General features: G+C 33.6%; 3 pseudogenes; all 3 read right to left on the bottom strand.

Annotated features, from left to right (window-relative positions):
* Window positions 1-13,247: 13,247 nt before the first annotated feature.
* On the bottom strand, window positions 13,248-13,381 carry LOC145297195 (U2 spliceosomal RNA; annotated as a pseudogene).
* A 6,162-nt stretch (window positions 13,382-19,543) lies between these two features.
* LOC145297193 (U2 spliceosomal RNA) lies at window positions 19,544-19,677 on the bottom strand (annotated as a pseudogene).
* A 5,617-nt stretch (window positions 19,678-25,294) lies between these two features.
* Window positions 25,295-25,428, bottom strand: LOC145297192 (U2 spliceosomal RNA; annotated as a pseudogene).
* Between the last annotated feature and the right edge of the window lie 607 nt (window positions 25,429-26,035).

Below are 26,035 nucleotides of genomic sequence, written 5' to 3'. Positions count from 1 at the left end.
AATGACAGTTGATTTTTAATTTTTTCTGTCTAAGAAATAGTTTAATGATCAATGACCGTTGATTTTTAATTTTTTTCTGTCTAAGAAATAGTTTAATGATCAATGACCGTTGATTTTTAATTTTTTTCTGTCTAAGAAATAGTTTAATGATCAATGACCGTTGATTTTTAATTTTTTTCTGTCTAAGAAATAGTTTAATGATCAATGACCGTTGATTTTTAATTTTTTTCTGTCTAAGAAATAGTTTAATGATCAATGACCGTTTATTTTTAATTTTTTTCTGTCTAAGAAATAGTTTAATGATCAATGACCGTTGATTTTGAATTTTTTCTGTCTAAGAAATAGTTTAATGATCAATGACCGTTGATTTTTAATTTTTTCTGTCTAAGAAATAGTTTAATGATCAATGACCGTTGATTTTTAATTTTTTTCTGTCTAAGAAATAGTTTAATGATCAATGACCGTTGATTTTGAATTTTTTTCTGTCTAAGAAATAGTTTAATGATCAATGACCGTTGATTTTTAATTTTTTCTGTCTAAGAAATAGTTTAATGATCAATGACCGTTGATTTTTAATTTTTTCTGTCTAAGAAATAGTTTAATGATCAATGACCGTTGATTTTTAATTTTTTTCTGTCTAAGAAATAGTTTAATGATAAATGACCGTTGATTTTTAATTTTTTTCTGTCTAAGAAATAGTTTAATGATCAATGACCGTTGATTTTTAATTTTTTTCTGTCTAAGAAATAGTTTAATGATCAATGACCGTTGATTTTTAATTTTTTTCTGTCTAAGAAATAGTTTAATGATCAATGACCGTTGATTTTGAATTTTTTTTCTGTCTAAGAAATAGTTTAATGATCAATGACCGTTGATTTTGAATTTTTTCTGTCTAAGAAATAGTTTAATGATCAATGACCGTTGATTTTTAATTTTTTCTGTCTAAGAAATAGTTTAATGATCAATGACCGTTGATTTTTAATTTTTTTCTGTCTAAGAAATAGTTTAATGATCAATGACCGTTGATTTTTAATTTTTTCTGTCTAAGAAATAGTTTAATGATCAATGATCGTTGATTTTGAATTTTTTCTGTCTAAGAAATAGTTTAATGATCAATGACCGTTGATTTTGAATTTTTTCTGTCTAAGAAATAGTTTAATGATCAATGACCGTTGATTTTTAATTTTTTTCTGTCTAAGAAATAGTTTAATGATCAATGACCGTTGATTTTTAATTTTTTCTGTCTAAGAAATAGTTTAATGATCAATGACCGTTGATTTTTAATTTTTTCTGTCTAAGAAATAGTTTAATGATCAATGACCGTTGATTTTTAATTTTTTCTGTCTAAGAAATAGTTTAATGATCAATGACCGTTGATTTTTAATTTTTTCTGTCTAAGAAATAGTTTAATGATCAATGACCGTTGATTTTTAATTTTTTCTGTCTAAGAAATAGTTTAATGATCAATGACCGTTGATTTTTAATTTTTTTCTGTCTAAGAAATAGTTTAATGATCAATGACCGTTGATTTTTAATTTTTTTCTGTCTAAGAAATAGTTTAATGATCAATGACCGTTGATTTTGAATTTTTTTCTGTCTAAGAAATAGTTTAATGATCAATGACCGTTGATTTTGAATTTTTTCTGTCTAAGAAATAGTTTAATGATCAATGACAGTTGATTTTTAATTTTTTCTGTCTAAGAAATAGTTTAATGATCAATGACCGTTGATTTTTAATTTTTTTCTGTCTAAGAAATAGTTTAATGATCAATGACCGTTGATTTTGAATTTTTTTCTGTCTAAGAAATAGTTTAATGATCAATGACCGTTGATTTTGAATTTTTTTCTGTCTAAGAAATAGTTTAATGATCAATGACCGTTGATTTTGAATTTTTTTCTGTCTAAGAAATAGTTTAATGATCAATGACCGTTGATTTTGAATTTTTTCTGTCTAAGAAATAGTTTAATGATCAATGACCGTTGATTTTGAATTTTTTCTGTCTAAGAAATAGTTTAATGATCAATGACCGTTGATTTGTAATTTTTTTCTGTCTAAGAAATAGTTTAATGATCAATGACCGTTGATTTTGAATATTTTTCTGTCTAAGAAATAGTTTAATGATCAATGACCGTTGATTTTGAATTTTTTTCTGTCTAAGAAATAGTTTAATGATCAATGACCGTTGATTTTGAATTTTTTCTGTCTAAGAAATAGTTTAATGATCAATGACCGTTGATTTTGAATTTTTTCTGTCTAAGAAATAGTATAATGATCAATGACCGTTGATTTTTAATTTTTTTCTGTCTAAGAAATAGTTTAATGATCAATGACCGTTGATTTTTAATTTTTTCTGTCTAAGAAATAGTTTAATGATCAATGACCGTTGATTTTTAATTTTTTCTGTCTAAGAAATAGTTTAATGATCAATGACCGTTGATTTTTAATTTTTTCTGTCTAAGAAATAGTTTAATGATCAATGACCGTTGATTTTTAATTTTTTCTGTCTAAGAAATAGTTTAATGATCAATGACCGTTGATTTTTAATTTTTTTCTGTCTAAGAAATAGTTTAATGATCAATGACCGTTGATTTTGAATTTTTTTCTGTCTAAGAAATAGTTTAATGATCAATGACCGTTGATTTTTAATTTTTTTCTGTCTAAGAAATAGTTTAATGATCAATGACCGTTGATTTTGAATTTTTTCTGTCTAAGAAATAGTTTAATGATCAATGACCGTTGATTTTTAATTTTTTCTGTCTAAGAAATAGTTTAATGATCAATGACCGTTGATTTTGAATTTTTTCTGTCTAAGAAATAGTTTAATGATCAATGACAGTTGATTTTTAATTTTTTCTGTCTAAGAAATAGTTTAATGATCAATGACCGTTGATTTTGAATTTTTTCTGTCTAAGAAATAGTTTAATGATCAATGACCGTTGATTTTGAATTTTTTTCTGTCTAAGAAATAGTTTAATGATCAATGACCGTTGATTTTGAATTTTTTTCTGTCTAAGAAATAGTTTAATGATCAATGACCGTTGATTTTGAATTTTTTTCTGTCTAAGAAATAGTTTAATGATCAATGACCGTTGATTTTGAATTTTTTCTGTCTAAGAAATAGTTTAATGATCAATGACCGTTGATTTTGAATTTTTTCTGTCTAAGAAATAGTTTAATGATCAATGACCGTTGATTTTGAATTTTTTTCTGTCTAAGAAATAGTTTAATGATCAATGACCGTTGATTTTGAATTTTTTCTGTCTAAGAAATAGTTTAATGATCAATGACCGTTGATTTTGAATTTTTTCTGTCTAAGAAATAGTTTAATGATCAATGACCGTTGATTTTTAATTTTTTCTGTCTAAGAAATAGTTTTATGATCAATGACCGTTGATTTTTAATTTTTTTTCTGTCTAAGAAATAGTTTAATGATCAATGACCGTTGATTTTGAATTTTTTCTGTCTAAGAAATAGTTTAATGATCAATGACCGTTGATTTTTAATTTTTTCTGTCTAAGAAATAGTTTAATGATCAATGACCGTTGATTTTGAATTTTTTCTGTCTAAGAAATAGTTTAATGATCAATGACCGTTGATTTTTAATTTTTTCTGTCTAAGAAATAGTTTAATGATCAATGACCGTTGATTTTGAATTTTTTCTGTCTAAGAAATAGTTTAATGATCAATGACCGTTGATTTTTAATTTTTTCTGTCTAAGAAATAGTTTAATGATCAATGACCGTTGATTTTTAATTTTTTTTCTGTCTAAGAAATAGTTTAATGATCAATGACCGTTGATTTTGAATTTTTTCTGTCTAAGAAATAGTTTAATGATCAATGACCGTTGATTTTGAATTTTTTTCTGTCTAAGAAATAGTTTAATGATCAATGACCGTTGATTTTGAATTTTTTTCTGTCTAAGAAATAGTTTAATGATCAATGACCGTTGATTTTGAATTTTTTTTCTGTCTAAGAAATAGTTTAATGATCAATGACCGTTGATTTTGAATTTTTTTCTGTCTAAGAAATAGTTTAAAGATCAACATTCTTTAATCATTTTTGTCTCATCTTTTTGCTGTCAAATATCATTTTCAGCTTTTAGGAAAAAGTATTTCTCTTGCTCTCATAAATATGACATTTGTTGCCGTTAAACCATTTCATACAGAGATCCATCTTATCCTATTATGATTGTTAACAGTTGGGATTAAACTGCAGTTTGAATTTGGTGTTAAGTGGTTTTCGGATCGATTTTTTTAAAACGTTTGATTCCAACTAACGAGTGTAATGGAAATGTAATGCTTAGAAAAAGGATACGAATCAGACGACCAGATTTCATGGTTCACAACTCATTTAACATTTTTTGTATTTCAAATACGTTTTCCAATTATTAATGTCCATTTGTTACTATCAGCTGAAACATGTGTGAGGTGGCAGCAGATGAACACTGATATTAACATTGTTCGATCATGCTTTGTCGTCCTTCAGTTTCTTTGTTTCAGAACAGAATGAAAAACATTGTAATATGTGACAATAAAGTTCAATTTTTCTATTTGTAATAAAAACATTATTGGTGACGTAATTTTTATTATGTGTAAATTATAGAATTATAGTATTTCATAACAATACATAATCCAAAGTTATTATACTCGAATTTTACTGTAGTTGTATCAAAAGTGTAAATAAAATTCTATTCATTTGTATTTTAATTTGCAGTTTTAAGACTATAAATCAAAGTATATCTTCACGAGGGAAGAAAGACAGACCAATTAATATATATATATATATATATATATATATATATATATATATATATATATATATATATATATATATATTGTTATCACACATAGCAGTATGACTGTGACAACAGCTAAATTAACTGAACAACAAACGTAAATCGAACGTTTCTGAATACAAGACTCAACATAAACAATATCGTTGATGCAACTCGACGTGATACCAAACACTTCTGTTAACACGATCCGACATGGTCCCGAACAATTTCATCAACATGACCGGGTATAGTCTCAAACAATTCCATCGACAAGACCTGACACGGTCCTAAACAACTCCATCGACACCACCCGACACAATGCGAACAATTCTGTCGATATGACCCGACATGATCCAACAATGCAAACAATTCCGTCATGACATGATCTGAGAGGATTCCAACACAATGCGAACAATTCCGTCGATACAACATGACATGATGCAAACAATTCCATCGATACCATCCGACACCCTACCAGAGCAACCTCGCCAGTTACTCACTCAACGACTCTGGCACTACGAAAAATTTATTGACTGTTATGTATTATTGGTGATGTGTATTTGTTTCCAGGATCACAAAGTGATTGTTCCACTATTTTTTATAAATGCAAAGAATGTGAAAGGACAGTTTGCAACAGGGGCGAACTGAGCCATCGGTCCATTCGGACCTGGTCAGAAGGCCCGGCACTGAGAGGGCCCGCCTGACTCGGCCCCCCCTTGTGTGTGTTTCTACTGGTAGTGTGCGCTGCCGGACACAAGTACGGGCAGATCTGTGACCGTGCAGAAATGAATAGTTGGAGGAGAAAACGTGTCATCGTTAGCAATTAAACTAATTTTGTGAAGGAAGAAAAGCAAAGAAAGTAAAAGAACACAAAGAAACCTTACGAATGAACGCAGTAAAAAAAAAGGAGTGTTTTGGGGACTGTTAAGTACAAACCCGGTTCTTAGCTAGACTGCTTTATCGGATCCTTTTTGATTTGCCGCACTTGCACCACTTGCCGGACCAAAAACACCCAATAAATTATTTTCATATTCTAAAACTACTCTGGTGGTCATAAAATAACGCGCCTGTAATCCTGGAGGGGGGTTACCTCCGACTGATCGGTCATCTTCGCGAACTCTCTCTCTCTCTCTCCCATCACCGTCCTCCAAAAGGCACTAAAATTTTCATATGATATTTAGAATTTCCAAAGAAAGGACACTTTATACATTCCTGTTGCCATTACCAAGCATTTTAGTAAGTTAAAATATTGACTAATTATTTTGTTTGCACCTGTTACAAATTTAAATTCGTATTCTGCAATTTCGTAAGCCAAAGTTTTTAGAATGTCAATAAGAGGGTTTAACGCGAATTCAAGTAAAATATATTTTTTAAAATTTAATCAGTATTATATTTAAGTTGATGAAGGGGTTAATACTAACAGTCAATTTATGTGACTCATCTTGTTTGCTCTTGCGCGAGCCTTTTCTAGTCTCACACAAAAACATTCTCTCCCACACAGCAGACGCAACAACAAAGAAACAATTACAGGACATCCCTATCAACACATAGGAAGAAGTTGAATGAACAATACGAGTTGAGATGCACCACGCACACTGATAAACTCACAACTTGGAAGTTTCGTTGACAGCCGGCAACCGGACACTATCGTTCAACATGAACGAATGCGCAACGAATGCCCATATAGACAATGTACACACACTACCGCAGACTCGCATGCAAAGACAACGGAAACTGGAATCCCGTTCGATATGAACAAATGTGCAACTAGCGCTCGTCCAAACAATTTATACACACTCTACCGCAGATTCACTTGCAAAGATACCGTCAATACGACGTCAATAACGAAACAAACATTTTCCTTCCAAACGAACAATTCACTTCACTCTCCAAGCAACTCGTTGCACATGTCAACACAACAAAAATCAAACAAACAAATGTCACCCTAAAAAAAGAGTAATCGCCTTTTCCACGCGTAAGTAAATACTTTTTTTACGAACACACTCCGTTTTTGACGTTTATTTAGACAACCACACCAACAACACACACAAAAAAACAACTGGACGAACAATCAATTGCTGAAAACATTACTTACAAAGAAAACACAAATAAATATATATATATATATATATATATATATATATATATATATATATACATTGCATATATTTTTTTTGCTAGGAAGGGGCTGTATTGCGCGACCCTTTTCTAGTCTCACACAAAAACATGCGTGCACATCTCAAGCTATATTACTTGTCATATACATACGCGCACACAAACATATGCGCCCATGTCCACACACGTACATATATTCATGTCCGCGGACATACACTCACATTCATGTGTATACACACACACGCTAATGTACACACATGTACTCACATACACGCACGCATAGACAATGTCATTTCCCCTTTCAAAGGAAATCCATACATGCGCAAAAGACCACCGGAAACACCTATAAAAGCAAGAGACAAGCTGTTTCCAGCTCTTTTCCAACTCGCTTTCCGAGGTGAGTGGTCAGCGCACCAGCCGCCGACGTTTCAGCAGGCGCATGCACGCGCGTACCTCACGCCACTTGCTACTATGTGGGACAAAAAGCCAACAGACAGTATGTACACTTTATACGCTTTCTATCTCCATAACCTGGATTGACATTCTTTCTCTCTCTCTCTCTCTCACTCTATCTACAACTTGTGCCAGAGAACACCTCCACGTAGCTGACCTAACATGGCGCGCATTTTAACTGATGTCAACCCTCTATCTTTGTCTTTGTCTACATGCTGGAATATCATTCCCATTTACACTACATTACTTACTTCTCTTCCCACGCACGAACAAACGATAGTGACATGAACGTGAGATGAACACACATTTCCTTTTCCTTCTATACTACCAATCCCGCAACAAACGATTGTTACACCCGCGCGGACATGAACACGTGTTATATCTAAAACATTCATTCTTTCAACAGTAAATAAAGAACACGTTTATCTTATCCAGCAATTGAGTTTTTGTTTCCTTCAATTCCATTCGTTTCATTATTTTTCTTTTGTAACGTTTTGAGTTTTATTTCTTCCGCCCGTCACATCAATAATTTCCTGGGTAAGGTTAACACTTGTCCAAACTTCCAACTTCTGTACACGTAACGCACCTTCTCTCAACTCCCAACGTACTTCTGCTAATTCAACTTATTGCTTTGAAATCCAACTTCAAAATGAACAACCCTCTCAAAAATCAACTCTCTTTTATCTCCAACCAAGAGCATCTCATTTGCATATCGGGTGGTCACATTGCAGGCATATAAAGAGATAAGGCAGCCATTTTTGTTTCTTTCAACTTCATTCATTTCATTCCACGACTGACCCATTGAATTATGCACGCGTGCTAATTAGGTAAGTCGCACGTTTCACACACAGGGCAGGGGGGCAGTCGTCTTTGTCGGGCACTTCTTCGAAGAATCGGGGGAAGCACTTCCTCATTGCCATCTTCCTCATTACCACCGTTATTGCCACCAGTCTGTTCCATTATCCCCTCTTGTGGTTCCCTATGCGGTGTTTCACAATCAGGGCAAGGGGGCAGTATCCGTCTTTGTCAGGTACTCCTTTGAAGAATCGGAGGCATTACTTCCTCGGTTCCATCTTCCTCAGTATGTTTCATCATTCCCTCTCGTGTTGCTATAGGGTGTGTTCCACAATCATGGCGGGTGGGCAGTATTCGTCTTTCTCGGGTACTTTGATGAGGAACTGGTGGTATTACTTCCTCATGTCCATCGTCCTCATAACTATTGCCACTAGTATGTTCCATCATTCCCTCATCTGGTTCTGTAGGTAGTGTTTCTATGCTCACCTGTAGGGGCAGTAGGCGATCAGGATCATCCCTGAACTCTATGTGATCTTCCTCATTATCCTCAGAATCAGAAGAGGTATAACAGGGGTAGATAACTTTTACATGAGGTGGTACACCATTAATCAACATGGTCTGAGGACTTGTGATTTTGTCTATTTTTCCTCTGCAAAATTTTACTGTACACCCAGCATTTGGGGGTTTTACCCAAATACGGTCTCCCACTTGATATGGCGTATTGACAATGCTAACCACTGATGGTGTGACATCAATTCCTTCTGCATCGACAAAACTAAGGTAATGTCCATCTGCAAGCTGTATTCGTCAACTATACGTTTTATTATTGCTAGTCTCCTTCGTACTAACATCTCACTTGCAGCTCTAGTTTTAACTCGAGCCTTTCCAGTCAAGGTGTCGGTCAACCAGTGGTAAATACACAACGAGTCAGTGTGGAGATGCACAACCTTAGCCTGCCATTGCAATGCAAGATTAAGCCCTTTTAACGTGGCATCGAGTTCTGCCAAATTTATATGCTGGGCATCATTTTTCGGATGAAGCCAGCACGCATCTTCCACAATGGCACCCAACTCTTCCAACACGACACCTGTAGCCAGTGAACTTGCGTCAACCCATGCATTCAGTTCGTTTCCAGATACTTGCCACTCACCCTGGGCAGGGTCGTTCTTATGTACTCTGGACAACATTTCAGCCATCATTTGCTGGAGAGAATCATCATCCACCATGTCGTCCCATCCTTTGGCTACTGCAGTTACTCGTCTTTTTAATACTCCTGTTGCCGATCGGAGTCATCCACAGACAGGCAAATGTCCTACTAATTTACCGCAAATAGAAAACACAATGCGTCTTGTCAATACACTGGGTAACTCTGGAATTGCGCTCCCTCGCTTCCATCTCAAAGTATTGTCCTTCTCATAGACCTCTAGGCCTAACACAGGCACCCTGTCCTTTAGGCGCTTAGGGTCTTTGCTTATTAACCCAAACGATTCCAGTTTTGCTCGAACCACATCTGCAGACATTATATCCTCATTAACGTAGATGTTGTTAATGTAAGCTGAAGCAGCTTTTGCTGTGGTCTCATCCTGCATTAAAACATTTTTAATAATAGTTGTCATTACTAAGGGTGCTACGTTTAGGCCAAAACCTAAACGTGTCAAACAATATCGTTTTCTCTTGATTATCACTGTCTGAAATGGCCATAATGACTCATGGACACGTATCTGCAGGTAGGCTCTCTTCAAATCCAGCAGTGCTACATTACTTCCTTTCTGACGCCACTCTCTTAGTTTAGCAGCGCACACATCTGCGTTTCCAGTGAAAGCATCAACATGTTGATTCAATTCTCATTAATCCATTACGGGCCGAATTTTGTCTTTAGTAGGTTGTTCAACAGCCATGAGCGGAATTAATCCTTTGGGTGGTCCCAGACTTCCTGTCTTTATTGGTTGGCAAGGGGCAAGGGTGGCGATAGTACCTTGCCCCCAACGTCGTTTCCCGAACAGTCGCGAGATATGTGCCCATACTTATTGCAGCGATAGCATTGTACTGTTCTCTGTGCTTGTGGATATACACACCTCCTATCACTCCGGCAATCCTTAGCAAAATGATTGGCCTCCCCACATTTATAGCACACTGGGCCTACACGCTTATTACTACCTGGGAGAGAATCTACATTGCTTCCATGCGGTTCGACTGTTGCATGTTGAATGCTAGTTGCTACTGCAATTGGCTCATGTTCTTTACAGATATTTCGAGCTCGGGCTAATAACTCGTCTGTTGTCAAATCATCAATTCGTGACGATGCCCGCAACAGTTCGCTGACCTTCTCAGGTAGGCCTACTAAAAAGGCACATCTTAATATCTTATCATTACCCCAGCATATGATACAGACAACTTTCGTAGGTCGGCTAGGTACACATCAACGGTTTCCTTGGGGTGAAGTCGCCGGCTCGTGAACTGTTGCCATGCAACAAACGGATCTGTACCAAACGCTGTATACAGGCTGTGTTTGATTGTATCCCAGTCTGGTTCATCTCCAAGTTGCTGGTAGACTGCATAGGCCCCTCCGGTTAACCTCAAATGAATGACTGTGGCTGGTTCTTTAATTCTGCACAGTATACAGATCTTTTCAGCTTTTTCCACCCATTCGACGACAGACGGTCCAGTGGTAGATCCATTAAACTCAGGTATCAAGCGAAAGTCGAATCTCTCCATTTTCTGCCTTTCGAGTCAACAACCCTCTCAAAAATCAACCCTCTTTTATCTCCAACCAGGAGCATCTCACTTGCATATCGGGTGGTCACATTGCAGGCATATAAAGAGATAAGGCAGCCATTTTTGTTTCTTTCTTCTTCATTCATTTCATTCCACGACCGGCCCATTGAATTATGCACACGTGCTAATTAGGTAAGTCACACGTTTCCCTACAATATCGTAGTCCTCTACACTCCTCAAATATTATTTTACATATTTAAGTATAGTCACTGTATTTTGAAAGTCTGTTTTTTTTTAACAGCTTAGAAAAAATTTAAAGAAAAAATCATTACTTAACTCATAGAGAACCAACTTCCAAATAAATAAATATAACTACTATTTGTAAATACGTACTCGAAATAATAAATCAAAATGTAAATTTACGAAAAACTCAACTTTCGAATATATCCGATAATTATTTATTGATTTGTGAAAAGAAGGCAAGTAAATTAAAAACAAAATAATTTAAAAAACAAATGCGATAAAATGTTATTCTTTTGTTAGTTAATAATCATTAATAAACAAAAATGTAATGTGTAAGTAAAAAATTAACTTTGTATGATTTTAATTAGTAAAATTCAAATATTTGAGATATGCCTAATTAACTAACAATTTCACAATGAATAAGGAGCGTCTAAAAAATCTATCCCCTTATCAGTATGCAAATGCACATCGAATATAAAACTAACTCGCGTTCACATTATAGATAAATGTAAAGAAATGATTATAAGTGACCACGTTAATAAAACTTTTTTACTTACCGATAGAGGTTATTCTACGTAAAAGATACTGTGTTTTTAAATAATGAAACAGAATTCATTCATATATTTCGCAAAAAGTTTAGCTTATAAACTTGACACAAAACTTTGAAGATGTATTTGTCTATGTTGTTTCAGGTTGGTGTCTGGCATTTCCAACGGAAAGGGAATATTTTACAATAAATTTGAAAACAAAAAAACAACTATTAAAAAATTGAAAATTATTCCAAATATTTTCAGATTTGTATACACATGGGTAAAAATTAAATTGAGAAATGTTTGATGAACTAAAAAAAAGCATTGCATTTTTATACCAAAACTAGAACACCCATCGTGTGTCGTGTCCAGTTTTGTCAAATATTTTGTTTAGTATTTACTTGTTCAAAAACTCTTACTTGAAATAATATCTAAGAACTTAAATTTTACGTGACGCCTACATATATATATTATTCAGTTTTGTACATTTATTACTGATTAAAATAAATTAACAAATTAAGAAATAATACATAAATTAACCGATTTATAAAACATTTATTAAAAAAAAACACTTTTAAACTTTCTTTTCCATCTATATATATAAAAGGCAAAAATCGGTGTGTATGTATGTATGTATGTATGTTTGTTTGTAACGCTAAAACTTTTGAAAGACGGAACCAGAGTTGACAAATTTGGTATCATATTGCACCTTGATCACCCGGATGACAAATATCGAAATTTCACGTCAAACGGACCAGTAGAAAGGGGTCAACTGATCGTTTTTCTCCTAGGGGGGCCCCCAAAAAAACCTGTCATTTTAACGTTATTCAATACGTGTCACGTGACGTGACGTCAGCTCAAACTTTTGACAGACACAACCAAAGTTGACAAATTATGCATCATATTGAACCTTGATCACCCGCATGACAAATATCGAAATTCCACACCAAACGGACCATTAAAAGGGGGTGAACTGATCATTTCTCTCCTAGGGGGGGGCCCCCAAAAAAACCTGTCATTTTAATGTTAATATTACATAATCCAAAAACGCTTAGTCATGTCACGTGACGTGACGTCAACATCCAGTAATGGCGAACAAATGTAAACAAACACTTTGTTTTACCGATACTTTTGTAATTTCTCTTCTGCTTTGTTCTAGAGATTATTAAACTCCATGACAATGTCTCCAACGTATTTAACTGGTTAAAAATAGTATTTATACAAGAGTTTTAACGAAAAATATCAGGAAAAAATGTACAGGAATAAAAAAAAATTCAGCTTTCAAAATATTCGTCGATAAAAAAACCGATCTTTATATTTACGCTAGCCATTTTGTATATTACCACGTGACCTGCTATCTCTTAAACTGGAGGGGGGGGATCCACTTGAATCCAACAAAACCAGTAATTTTTTTTTTCTATTATATATACATCATTTTCTATAAAATTAAGTGTAGACTTTATAATTAAAACAAAAAATGTTATTCATACTAAAAAAAAAAAACGCTTAGTCATGTCACGTGACGTGACGTCAACATCCACTAATGGCGAACAATTGTACCTATTTACTATGCCTCCCCACGGGACAGAGTTAGACACCAGGGTCGTTTTTTAACGTGGAGAAAAGGTACAAAAATAAAAATTGTCTCAGTCGTGGAGGATTTCTCCTCCACCGAAAGAGAACAAGAAATAGAAGTGCAGCATCTGAAGAACAGATACTACACTTTGATCTTGACCAAAAGGCCAAGAATGCGAACAATTGTAAATAACAACTTTTTTCACAAAACCAACACCGTCTTTCTTTTTTTTCTCTCTCTTTCTCTCTCTCACCCACTTACTCTTCCCTCTCTCTCACCCTCTTTCTCTTGACGTCACACCACTGTTAAACTGTGGGGGGGGGGGGAACACATTCCCAGGCATTATCTCCTATAGATGCACATTTTATTAGAAATTCAGCTTTCAAAATATTAGACGATAATAAAAATATAAAACCAACACCCTCTTTCTCTTTTCTCTCTCTCTCACCAACTTACTCTTCTCTCTCTCTCTCTCTCACCCTCTTTCTCTTGACCTCCTACTACTGTTAAACTGTGTGTGTGGGGGGGGGGGGAAGAGGCAGCTTGAAAACCAACAAAAACAGTGCACAGTTTCCCAAGCATTTGGGGTGGGAAGGGGGGGAAGAAGCCGAGCGCACAGTTTCGTGTGAGAGAGAGAGAACAATTCTCAACCTATATACTCAACAAATTTTTTATCTACAGATTTGAAAGTTTGTATATAGGGTATTCAGACATATGGAAATATAACTTTTTTCACAAAACCAACACCGTCTTTCTTTTTTTCTCTCTCTTTCTCTCTCTCACCCACTTACTCTTCCCTCTCTCTCACCCTCTTTCTCTTGACGTCACACCACTGTTAAACTGTAGGGGGGGGGAACACATTCCCAGGCATTATCTCCTATAGATGCACATTTTATTAGAAATTCAGCTTTCAAAATATTAGACGATAATAAAAATATAAAACCAACACCCTCTTTCTCTTTTCTCTCTCTCTCACCAACTTACTCTTCTCTCTCTCTCTCTCACCCTCTTTCTCTTGACCTCCTACTACTGTTAAACTGTGTGTGTGTGGGGGGGGGAAGAGGCAGCTTGAAAACCAACAAAAACAGTGCACAGTTTCCCAAGCATTTGGGGTGAGAAGGGGGGGAAGAAGCCGAGCGCACAGTTTCGTGTGAGAGAGAGAGAACAATTCTCAACCTATATACTCAACAAATTTTTTATCTACAGATTTGAAAGTTTGTATATAGGGTATTCAGACATATGGAAATATATCTAGCATAATCTATCTATTATATCTATAAAAGTGAAAATGTGTGTGTGTGTGAGGTAGCCAGAGAGAGAGAGAGAGAGAGAGAGAGAGAGAGAGAGAGAGAGAGAGAGAGACAACAATTCTCAACCTATATATTCAATACATTTTTTATCTACAGATTTGAAAATTTGTATATAGGGTATTCAGACATATGGAAATATATCTAGCATAATCTATCTATTATATCTATAAAAGTGAAAATGTGTGTGTGTGTGTGTGTGTGCGTAAGAGAGAGAGAGAACAATTCTCAACCTATATACTCAACGTATTTTTATCTACGGATTTTAAACTTTGTATATAGGGTATTCAGACATATAGAAATATATCTAGCATAATCTATACATTATATCTATAAAAGTGAGAATGTGAGTGTGTGAGAGAGAGAGAACAATTCTCAACCTATATATTCAACAAATTTTTTACCTACAGATTTGAAAATTTGTATATTGGGTATTCAGACATATGGAAATATATCTAGCATAATCGATCTATTATATCTATAAAAGTCAGAATGTTTGCGTGTGGTTGTGTGTGTAAGGTTGCGAGAGAGAGAGAACAATTCTCAACCTATCTATTCAATAAATTTGTTATCTACAGATTTGACCATTTGTATATAGGGTATTCAGACATATGGAAATATATCCAGCATCATCTATCTATTATATCCATAAAAGTGAGAATGTGTGCGTGAGAGAGAGAGAGAGAGAGAGAGAGAGAGAGTAAGTACAATTCTCACCCTATATATTCAACAAATTTTTTATCTACCGATTATAAAATTTGTATATAGGGTATTCAGACATATGGAAATATATCTAGCATAATCTATCTATTATATCTAGAAAAGTGAGAATGTGTGTGAAAGAGAGAGAGAGAAGAGAGAGAGAGAGAACAATTCTCAACCTATATATTCAACTAATTTTTATGTACAGATCTGAAAATTTGTATACAGGGTATTCAGACATATGGAAATATATCTAGCATAATCTATTATATCTATAAAAGGTAGAATGTGTGTGTGTGTTTGTGAGTGAGTGAGTGAGTGAGTGAGTGAGTGAGAGAGAGAGAGAGAGAACAATTCTCAACCTATATACTCAACAAATTTTGTATCTACAGATTTGATAATTTGTATATAGGGTATTCAGACATAAGGAAATATATCTAGCATAATCTATCTATTATATCTATAAAAGTGAGAATGTGTGTGAAAGAGAGAGAGAGAGAACAATTCTCAACCTATATATTCAACAAATTCTATCTTTACAGATTTGAAAATTTGTATATAGGGTATTCAGACATTTGGAAATATATCTAGCATAATCTATTATATCTATAAAAGTGAGAATGTGTGTGTGAGAGAGAGAGAAAGAACAATTCTCAACCTATATACTCAACAAATTTTTTATCTACAGATTTAAAAATTTGTATATAGGGTATTCAGACATATGGAAATATAACTTTTTTCACAAAACCAACACCGTCTTTCTTTTTTTCTCTCTCTTTCTCTCTCTCACCCACTTACTCTTCCCTCTCTCTCACCCTCTTTCTCTTGACGTCACACCACTGTTAAACTGTGGGGGGGGGGAACACATTCCCAGGCATTATCTCCTATAGATGCACATTTTATTAGAAATTCAGCTTTCAAAATATTAGACGATAATAAAAATATAAAACCAACACCCTCTTTCTCTTTTCTCTCTCTCTCACCAACTTACTCTTCTCTCTCTCTCTCTCACCCTCTTTCTCTTGACCTCCTACTACTGTTAAACTGTGTGTGTGTGGGGGGGGGGAAGAGGCAGCTTGAAAACCAACAAAAACAGTGCACAGTTTCCCAAGCATTTGGGGTGGGAAGGGGGGGAAGAAGCCGAGCGCACAGTTTCGTGTGAGAGAGAGAGAACAATTCTCAACCTATATACTCAAAAAATTTTTTATCTACAGATTTGAAAGTTTGTATATAGGGTATTCAGACATATGGAAATATATCTAGCATAATCTATCTATTATATCTATAAAAGTGAAAATGTGTGTGTGTGTGAGGTAGCCAGAGAGAGAGAGAGAGAGAGAGAGAGAGAGAGAGAGAGAGAGAGAGAGAGAGACAACAATTCTCAACCTATATATTCAATACATTTTTTATCTACAGATTTGAAAATTTGTATATAGGGTATTCAGACATATGGAAATATATCTAGCATAATCTATCTATTATATCTATAAAAGTGAAAATGTGTGTGTGTGTGTGTGTGTGTGTGTGTGCGTAAGAGAGAGAGAGAACAATTCTCAACCTATATACTCAACGTATTTTTATCTACGGATTTTAAACTTTGTATATAGGGTATTCAGACATATAGAAATATATCTAGCATAATCTATACATTATATCTATAAAAGTGAGAATGTGAGTGTGTGAGAGAGAGAGAACAATTCTCAACCTAGATATACAACAAATTTTTTACCTACAGATTTGAAAATTTGTATATTGGGTATTCAGACATATGGAAATATATCTAGCATAATCGATCTATTATATCTATAAAAGTCAGAATGTTTGCGTGTGGTTGTGTGTGTAAGGTTGCGAGAGAGAGAGAGAGAACAATTCTCAACCTATCTATTCAATAAATTTGTTATCTACAGATTTGACCATTTGTATATAGGGTATTCAGACATATGGAAATATATCCAGCATAATCTATCTATTATATCCATAAAAGTGAGAATGTGTGCGTGAGAGAGAGAGAGAGAGAGAGAGAGAAAGTACAATTCTCACCCTATATATTCAACAAATTTTTTATCTACCGATTATAAAATTTGTATATAGGGTATTCAGACATATGGAAATATATCTAGCATAATCTATCTATTATATCTAGAAAAGTGAGAATGTGTGTGAAAGAGAGAGAGAGAAGAGAGAGAGAGAGAACAATTCTCAACCTATATATTCAACTAATTTTTATGTACAGATCTGAAAATTTGTATACAGGGTATTCAGACATATGGAAATATATCTAGCATAATCTATTATATCTATAAAAGGTAGAATGTGTGTGTGTGTTTGTGAGTGAGTGAGTGAGTGAGTGAGTGAGAGAGAGAGAGAGAGAACAATTCTCAACCTATATACTCAACAAATTTTGTATCTACAGATTTGATAATTTGTATATAGGGTATTCAGACATAAGGAAATATATCTAGCATAATCTATCTATTATATCTATAAAAGTGAGAATGTGTGTGAAAGAGAGAGAGAGAGAACAATTCTCAACCTATATATTCAACAAATTCTATCTTTACAGATTTGAAAATTTGTATATAGGGTATTCAGACATTTGGAAATATATCTAGCATAATCTATTATATCTATAAAAGTGAGAATGTGTGTGTGAGAGAGAGAGAAAGAACAATTCTCAACCTATATACTCAACAAATTTTTTATCTACAGATTTAAAAATTTGTATATAGGGTATTCAGACATATAGAAATATATCTAGCATAACCTATCTATTATATCTATAAAATGACCATGTGTGTGTGTGTGTGAGAGAGAGAGAGAGAGTCAGAGAGAGAGAGAGAACAATTTTCAGCTTGTGTGTGTGTGAGAAAGAGAGAGAGAGAAAGAGAGGAAGGAAAATTCTCACCCTATATATTCAACAAATTTTTTATCTACATATTAGAAAATTTGGATATAGGGTATTCAGACGTATGGAAATATATCTAGCATAATCTATCTATTATATCTATAAAAGTGAGAATGTGTGTGTGAGAGAGAGAGAAAGAGAGAGAGAGAGAACAATTCTCAACCTATATATTCAACTAATTTTTTATCTACAGATTTGAAAATGTGTATATTGGGTATTCAGACATATGTAAATATATCTGGCATAATCTATGTATTATATCTATAAAAGTGTGAATGTGAGTGATGGAAAGAGCAAAAAATTCTCAACCTATATAACCTATAAAAGTGAGAATATGTGTGAGAGAGAGAGAGAGAGAGAGAACAATTCTCAACCTATATATTCCACACATTTTTGGGCACATATATATAAAAGGCAAAAATCGGTGTGTATGTATGTATGTATGTATGTTTGTTTGTAACGCTAAAACTTTTGAAAGACGGAACCAGAGTTGACAAATTTGGTATCATATTGCACCTTGATCACCCGGATGACAAATATCGAAATTTCACGTCAAACGGACCAGTAGAAAGGGGTCAACTGATCGTTTTTCTCCTAGGGGGGCCCCCAAAAAAACCTGTCATTTTAACGTTATTCAATACGTGTCACGTGACGTGACGTCAGCTCAAACTTTTGACAGACACAACCAAAGTTGACAAATTATGCATCATATTGAACCTTGATCACCCGCATGACAAATATCGAAATTCCACACCAAACGGACCATTAAAAGGGGGTGAACTGATCATTTCTCTCCTAGGGGGGGCCCCCAAAAAAACCTGTCATTTTAATGTTAATATTACATAATCCAAAAACGCTTAGTCATGTCACGTGACGTGACGTCAACATCCAGTAATGGCGAACAAATGTAAACAAACACTTTGTTTTACCGATACTTTTGTAATTTCTCTTCTGCTTTGTTCTAGAGATTATTAAACTCCATGACAATGTCTCCAACGTATTTAACTGGTTAAAAATAGTATTTATACAAGAGTTTTAACGAAAAATATCAGGAAAAAATGTACAGGAATAAAAAAAAATTCAGCTTTCAAAATATTCGTCGATAAAAAAACCGATCTTTATATTTACGCTAGCCATTTTGTATATTACCACGTGACCTGCTATCTCTTAAACTGGAGGGGGGGGATCCACTTGAATCCAACAAAACCAGTAATTTTTTTTTTCTATTATATATACATCATTTTCTATAAAATTAAGTGTAGACTTTATAATTAAAACAAAAAATGTTATTCATACTAAAAAACAAAAACGCTTAGTCATGTCACGTGACGTGACGTCAACATCCACTAATGGCGAACAATTGTACCTATTTACTATGCCTCCCCACGGGACAGAGTTAGACACCAGGGTCGTTTTTTAACGTGGAGAAAAGGTACAAAAATAAAAATTGTCTCAGTCGTGGAGGATTTCTCCTCCACCGAAAGAGAACAAGAAATAGAAGTGCAGCATCTGAAGAACAGATACTACACTTTGATCTTGACCAAAAGGCCAAGAATGCGAACAATTGTAAATAACAACTTTTTTCACAAAACCAACACCGTCTTTCTTTTTTTTCTCTCTCTTTCTCTCTCTCACCCACTTACTCTTCCCTCTCTCTCACCCTCTTTCTCTTGACGTCACACCACTGTTAAACTGTGGGGGGGGGGGAACACATTCCCAGGCATTATCTCCTATAGATGCACATTTTATTAGAAATTCAGCTTTCAAAATATTAGACGATAATAAAAATATAAAACCAACACCCTCTTTCTCTTTTCTCTCTCTCTCACCAACTTACTCTTCTCTCTCTCTCTCTCACCCTCTTTCTCTTGACCTCCTACTACTGTTAAACTGTGTGTGTGTGGGGGGGGGAAGAGGCAGCTTGAAAACCAACAAAAACAGTGCACAGTTTCCCAAGCATTTGGGGTGGGAAGGGGGGGAAGAAGCCGAGCGCACAGTTTCGTGTGAGAGAGAGAGAACAATTCTCAACCTATATACTCAACAAATTTTTTATCTACAGATTTGAAAGTTTGTATATAGGGTATTCAGACATATGGAAATATATCTAGCATAATCTATCTATTATATCTATAAAAGTGAAAATGTGTGTGTGTGTGAGGTAGCCAGAGAGAGAGAGAGAGAGAGAGAGAGAGAGAGAGAGAGAGAGAGAGAGAGAGAGAGAGAGACAACAATTCTCAACCTATATATTCAATACATTTTTTATCTACAGATTTGAAAATTTGTATATAGGGTATTCAGACATATGGAAATATATCTAGCATAATCTATCTATTATATCTATAAAAGTGAAAATGTGTGTGTGTGTGTGTGTGTGCGTAAGAGAGAGAGAGAACAATTCTCAACCTATATACTCAACGTATTTTTATCTACGGATTTTAAACTTTGTATATAGGGTATTCAGACATATAGAAATATATCTAGCATAATCTATACATTATATCTATAAAAGTGAGAATGTGAGTGTGTGAGAGAGAGAGAACAATTCTCAACCTATATATTCAACAAATTTTTTACCTACAGATTTGAAAATTTGTATATTGGGTATTCAGACATATGGAAATATATCTAGCATAATCGATCTATTATATCTATAAAAGTCAGAATGTTTGCGTGTGGTTGTGTGTGTAAGGTTGCGAGAGAGAGAGAGAGAACAATTCTCAACCTATCTATTCAATAAATTTGTTATCTACAGATTTGACCATTTGTATATAGGGTATTCAGACATATGGAAATATATCCAGCATAATCTATCTATTATATCCATAAAAGTGAGAATGTGTGCGTGAGAGAGAGAGAGAGAGAGAGAGAGAGAGAGTAAGTACAATTCTCACCCTATATATTCAACAAATTTTTTATCTACCGATTATAAAATTTGTATATAGGGTATTCAGACATATGGAAATATATCTAGCATAATCTATCTATTATATCTAGAAAAGTGAGAATGTGTGTGAAAGAGAGAGAGAGAAGAGAGAGAGAGAACAATTCTCAACCTATATATTCAACTAATTTTTATGTACAGATCTGAAAATTTGTATACAGGGTATTCAGACATATGGAAATATATCTAGCATAATCTATTATATCTATAAAAGGTAGAATGTGTGTGTGTGTTTGTGAGTGAGTGAGTGAGTGAGTGAGTGAGAGAGAGAGAGAGAGAGAACAATTCTCAACCTATATACTCAACAAATTTTGTATCTACAGATTTGATAATTTGTATATAGGGTATTCAGACATAAGGAAATATATCTAGCATAATCTATCTATTATATCTATAAAAGTGAGAATGTGTGTGAAAGAGAGAGAGAGAGAACAATTCTCAACCTATATATTCAACAAATTCTATCTTTACAGATTTGAAAATTTGTATATAGGGTATTCAGACATTTGGAAATATATCTAGCATAATCTATTATATCTATAAAAGTGAGAATGTGTGTGTGAGAGAGAGAGAAAGAACAATTCTCAACCTATATACTCAACAAATTTTTTATCTACAGATTTAAAAATTTGTATATAGGGTATTCAGACATATAGAAATATATCTAGCATAACCTATCTATTATATCTATAAAATGACCATGTGTGTGTGTGTGTGAGAGAGAGAGAGAGTCAGAGAGAGAGAGAGAACAATTTTCAGCTTGTGTGTGTGTGAGAAAGAGAGAGAGAGAAAGAGAGGAAGGAAAATTCTCACCCTATATATTCAACAAATTTTTTATCTACATATTAGAAAATTTGGATATAGGGTATTCAGACGTATGGAAATATATCTAGCATAATCTATCTATTATATCTATAAAAGTGAGAATGTGTGTGTGAGAGAGAGAGAAAGAGAGAGAGAGAGAACAATTCTCAACCTATATATTCAACTAATTTTTTATCTACAGATTTGAAAATGTGTATATTGGGTATTCAGACATATGTAAATATATCTGGCATAATCTATGTATTATATCTATAAAAGTGTGAATGTGAGTGATGGAAAGAGCAAAAAATTCTCAACCTATATAACCTATAAAAGTGAGAATATGTGTGAGAGAGAGAGAGAGAGAGAGAACAATTCTCAACCTATATATTCCACACATTTTTGGGCACAGATTTGGAAATTTGTATATAGGGTAGGCAGACATATAGAAATATATCTAGCATAATCTATCTATTATATCTATAAAAGTGAGAACTTGTGTGTGTGTGTGTGTGTGTGAGAGAGAGAGAGAACAATTCTTAACCTACATACTCAACAAATTTTTTACCTACAGTTTAGAAAATTTGTATATAGGGTATTCAGACATATGGAAATATATCTAGCATAATCTATCTATTATAACTACAAAAGTTAGAATGTGTGTGTGAGAGAGAGAGAGAGAGAGAACAATTCTAAACCTATATATTCAACAAATTTTTTATCTACAGATTTGAAACTTTGTATATAGGGTATTCAGACATATGGAAATATATCTAGCATAATCTATCTATTTTATCTATAAAAGTGAGAATGCGTGTGTGTGAGATAGCGAGAGAGAGAGAGAGAAAAAGAGAGAGATAAAAATTCTCAACCTATACATTCAACAAATTTTTTATCCACAGATTTGAACATTTGTATATAGGGTGTTCAGACATATAGAAATATATCTAGCATAATCTATCTATTATATGTATAAAAGTGAGAATGTGTGTGTGTGTGAGAGAGAGGACAATTGTCAACCTATGTATACAACAAATTTTTTATCTACAGATTTCAAAATTTGTATATTGGGCATTCAGACATATTTCAATATATCTGGCATAATCTGTCTATTATATCTATAAAAGTGAGAATGTGTGTGATAGAGAGAGAGAGAACAATTCTCAACCTATATACTCAACAAATTTTTTATCTACAGATTTGAAAATTTGTATATAGGGTATTCAGACATATGGAAATATATCTAGCATAATCTATTATATCTATAAAAGTGAGAATGTGTGTGTGTGTGAGAGAGAGAGAGAGAGAGAGAGAGAGAACAATTCTCAACCCATATACTCAACAAATTCTTTATCTACAGATTTTAAAATTTGTATATAGAGTATTCATACAAATAGAAATATATCTAGGATAATCTTTCTATTATATCTATAAAAGTGAGAATGTGTGTGTGTGTGAGCGAGAGAGAGAGAGAGAGAGAGAGAGAGAGAGAGAACAGTTCTCAACCTATACATTCAACAAATTTTTATATATAGGGTATTCAGAAATATCGAAATATATCTAGCATAATCTATTATATCATTAAAAGTTAGAATGTGTGTGTGTGAGAGATAGAGAGAACAATTCTCAACCTATGCACTCTACAAATTTTTTATCTACAAATTAGAAAATTTGTATATAGGGTATTCACACATATGGAAATATATCTAGCATAATCTATCTATTATATCTCTAAAATTGAGAATGTGTGTGTGAGAGAGAGAGAGAGAACAATTTTCAACCTATATACTCAACAAATTTTTTTATCTACAGATTTGAAAATTTTTATATAGGGTATTCAGACATATGGAAATATATCTAGAGTAATCTATCTATTATATCTATAAAAGTGAGAATGCGTGTGTGTGTGAGAGAGAGCGACACAGAACAATTCTCAACCTATATATTCAACAAATTTTTTATGTACAGATCTGAAATATCACATTTGTATAGAAGTAGAAATCTTGATACCTACTCTGATACCTAATAAAAGAAAGGACACTCTTTAGGGCGGATTTTGATTATAACAAGTCACTAATTAGAAATTATAATAAACATTCTAATAATTTAAGAATTTTACCAAAATAAAATTGCATGGTAATCACCCAATTTCTGCCACAAAATTTTGATTGGCAGAACTCATAAACATAAAATATATATTTTCTAATTTCATCTTTTTTTTTTCTTTTTACATAATCTGGTTTGATGTTTTCCCAAATATTCAAATCACTATATTTTGCTGCTTAATATCAAATACAGCAACTTAGTTATTTTTATGCATCAAACAATTACATTTTCTCATTCATCCAAACTAATCACTGAACATCAATTTCATATTTTCTTCACTAAAATATTACTGTGCTTGATGTCATCAAGTGGAGCGGATCATTTTTTTTTCATTTGTTCACACATTTTTCCAATTTATATATATTTTAAAGATTCTTAGCCTATGTCATTGCATACCAATCTGTTTATTAAAAGTTAAGGTTCACTGTAAACACATATGTTACACCAAAATAAAAACGCTTCAGATAATGTCTTGATATTCAATTCAGTTTCTCACATGACATCTTATGAAGTTAGTAGAAATGTTACAGACTTTTGAATCTCAAACACTTTCAATACTGTGCACTGATATTTTCTTTTTTGCAATATAAGCACATTCATGATTTTTTTTACAAACGTTAAAAACTTTCACATTGTGTAGCAATATACTGAAACAATTATAAAAATATTTGTTTTTATTTTGAATGATGCAGGGCATCTGAAGAGAGATTTTTCTAACAAAATGAAAGTATAATTTTTAGCAATAGGTATCTAGGAAAAGGCCACTACATATGTTATAAGTTCCAAATTTCCACAACCTGGCAAATACTGGTACATGCTAGCAAATTTAGATTTGCAATTACAAAATATGATTCTAATTTTTTCCTTTGCTCTTTATTCTAACACTACACTAAGTTTACTGTGTTATTTCGCTACAGTTGATATTGTGTAGAACAATAAGAAAATCATAGTGAACAATGCATTCAACAAAATTTCACACACATTTCTAGATACCTTCGTCGATAAAAAAACCGATCTTTATATTTACGCTAGCCATTTTGTATATTACCACGTGACCTGCTATCTCTTAAACTGGAGGGGGGGGGATCCACTTGAATCCAACAAAACCAGTAATTTTTTTTTTCTATTATATATACAGCATTTTCTATAAAATTAAGTGTAGACTTTATAATTAAAACAAAAAATGTTATTCATACTAAAAAAAAAAAACGCTTAGTCATGTCACGTGACGTGACGTCAACATCCACTAATGGCGAACAATTGTACCTATTTACTATGCCTCCCCACGGGACAGAGTTAGACACCAGGGTCGTTTTTTAACGTGGAGAAAAGGTACAAAAATAAAAATTGTCTCAGTCGTGGAGGATTTCTCCTCCACCGAAAGAGAACAAGAAATAGAAGTGCAGCATCTGAAGAACAGATACTACACTTTGATCTTGACCAAAAGGCCAAGAATGCGAACAATTGTAAATAACAACTTTTTTCACAAAACCAACACCGTCTTTCTTTTTTTTCTCTCTCTTTCTCTCTCTCACCCACTTACTCTTCCCTCTCTCTCACCCTCTTTCTCTTGACGTCACACCACTGTTAAACTGTGTGGGGGGGGAACACATTCCCAGGCATTATCTCCTATAGATGCACATTTTATTAGAAATTCAGCTTTCAAAATATTAGACGATAATAAAAATATAAAACCAACACCCTCTTTCTCTTTTCTCTCTCTCTCACCAACTTACTCTTCTCTCTCTCTCACCCTCTTTCTCTTGACCTCCTACTACTGTTAAACTGTGTGTGTGGGGGGGGGGAAGAGGCAGCTTGAAAACCAACAAAAACAGTGCACAGTTTCCAAAGCATTTGGGGTGGGAAGGGGGGGAAGAAGCCGAGCGCACAGTTTCGTGTGAGAGAGAGAGAACAATTCTCAACCTATATACTCAACAAATTTTTTATCTACAGATTTGAAAGTTTGTATATAGGGTATTCAGACATATGGAAATATATCTAGCATAATCTATCTATTATATCTATAAAAGTGAAAATGTGTGTGTGTGTGAGGTAGCCAGAGAGAGAG

Source organism: Euprymna scolopes, chromosome 17 (assembly GCF_053919585.1).
Source record: "Euprymna scolopes isolate OS-2025 chromosome 17, ASM5391958v1, whole genome shotgun sequence".
Lineage (NCBI taxonomy): Eukaryota > Metazoa > Mollusca > Cephalopoda > Sepiida > Sepiolidae > Euprymna > Euprymna scolopes.
The sequence above is the reverse complement of the archived record's forward strand: the minus strand, read 5'-3'. Positions and strand labels throughout refer to the sequence as shown.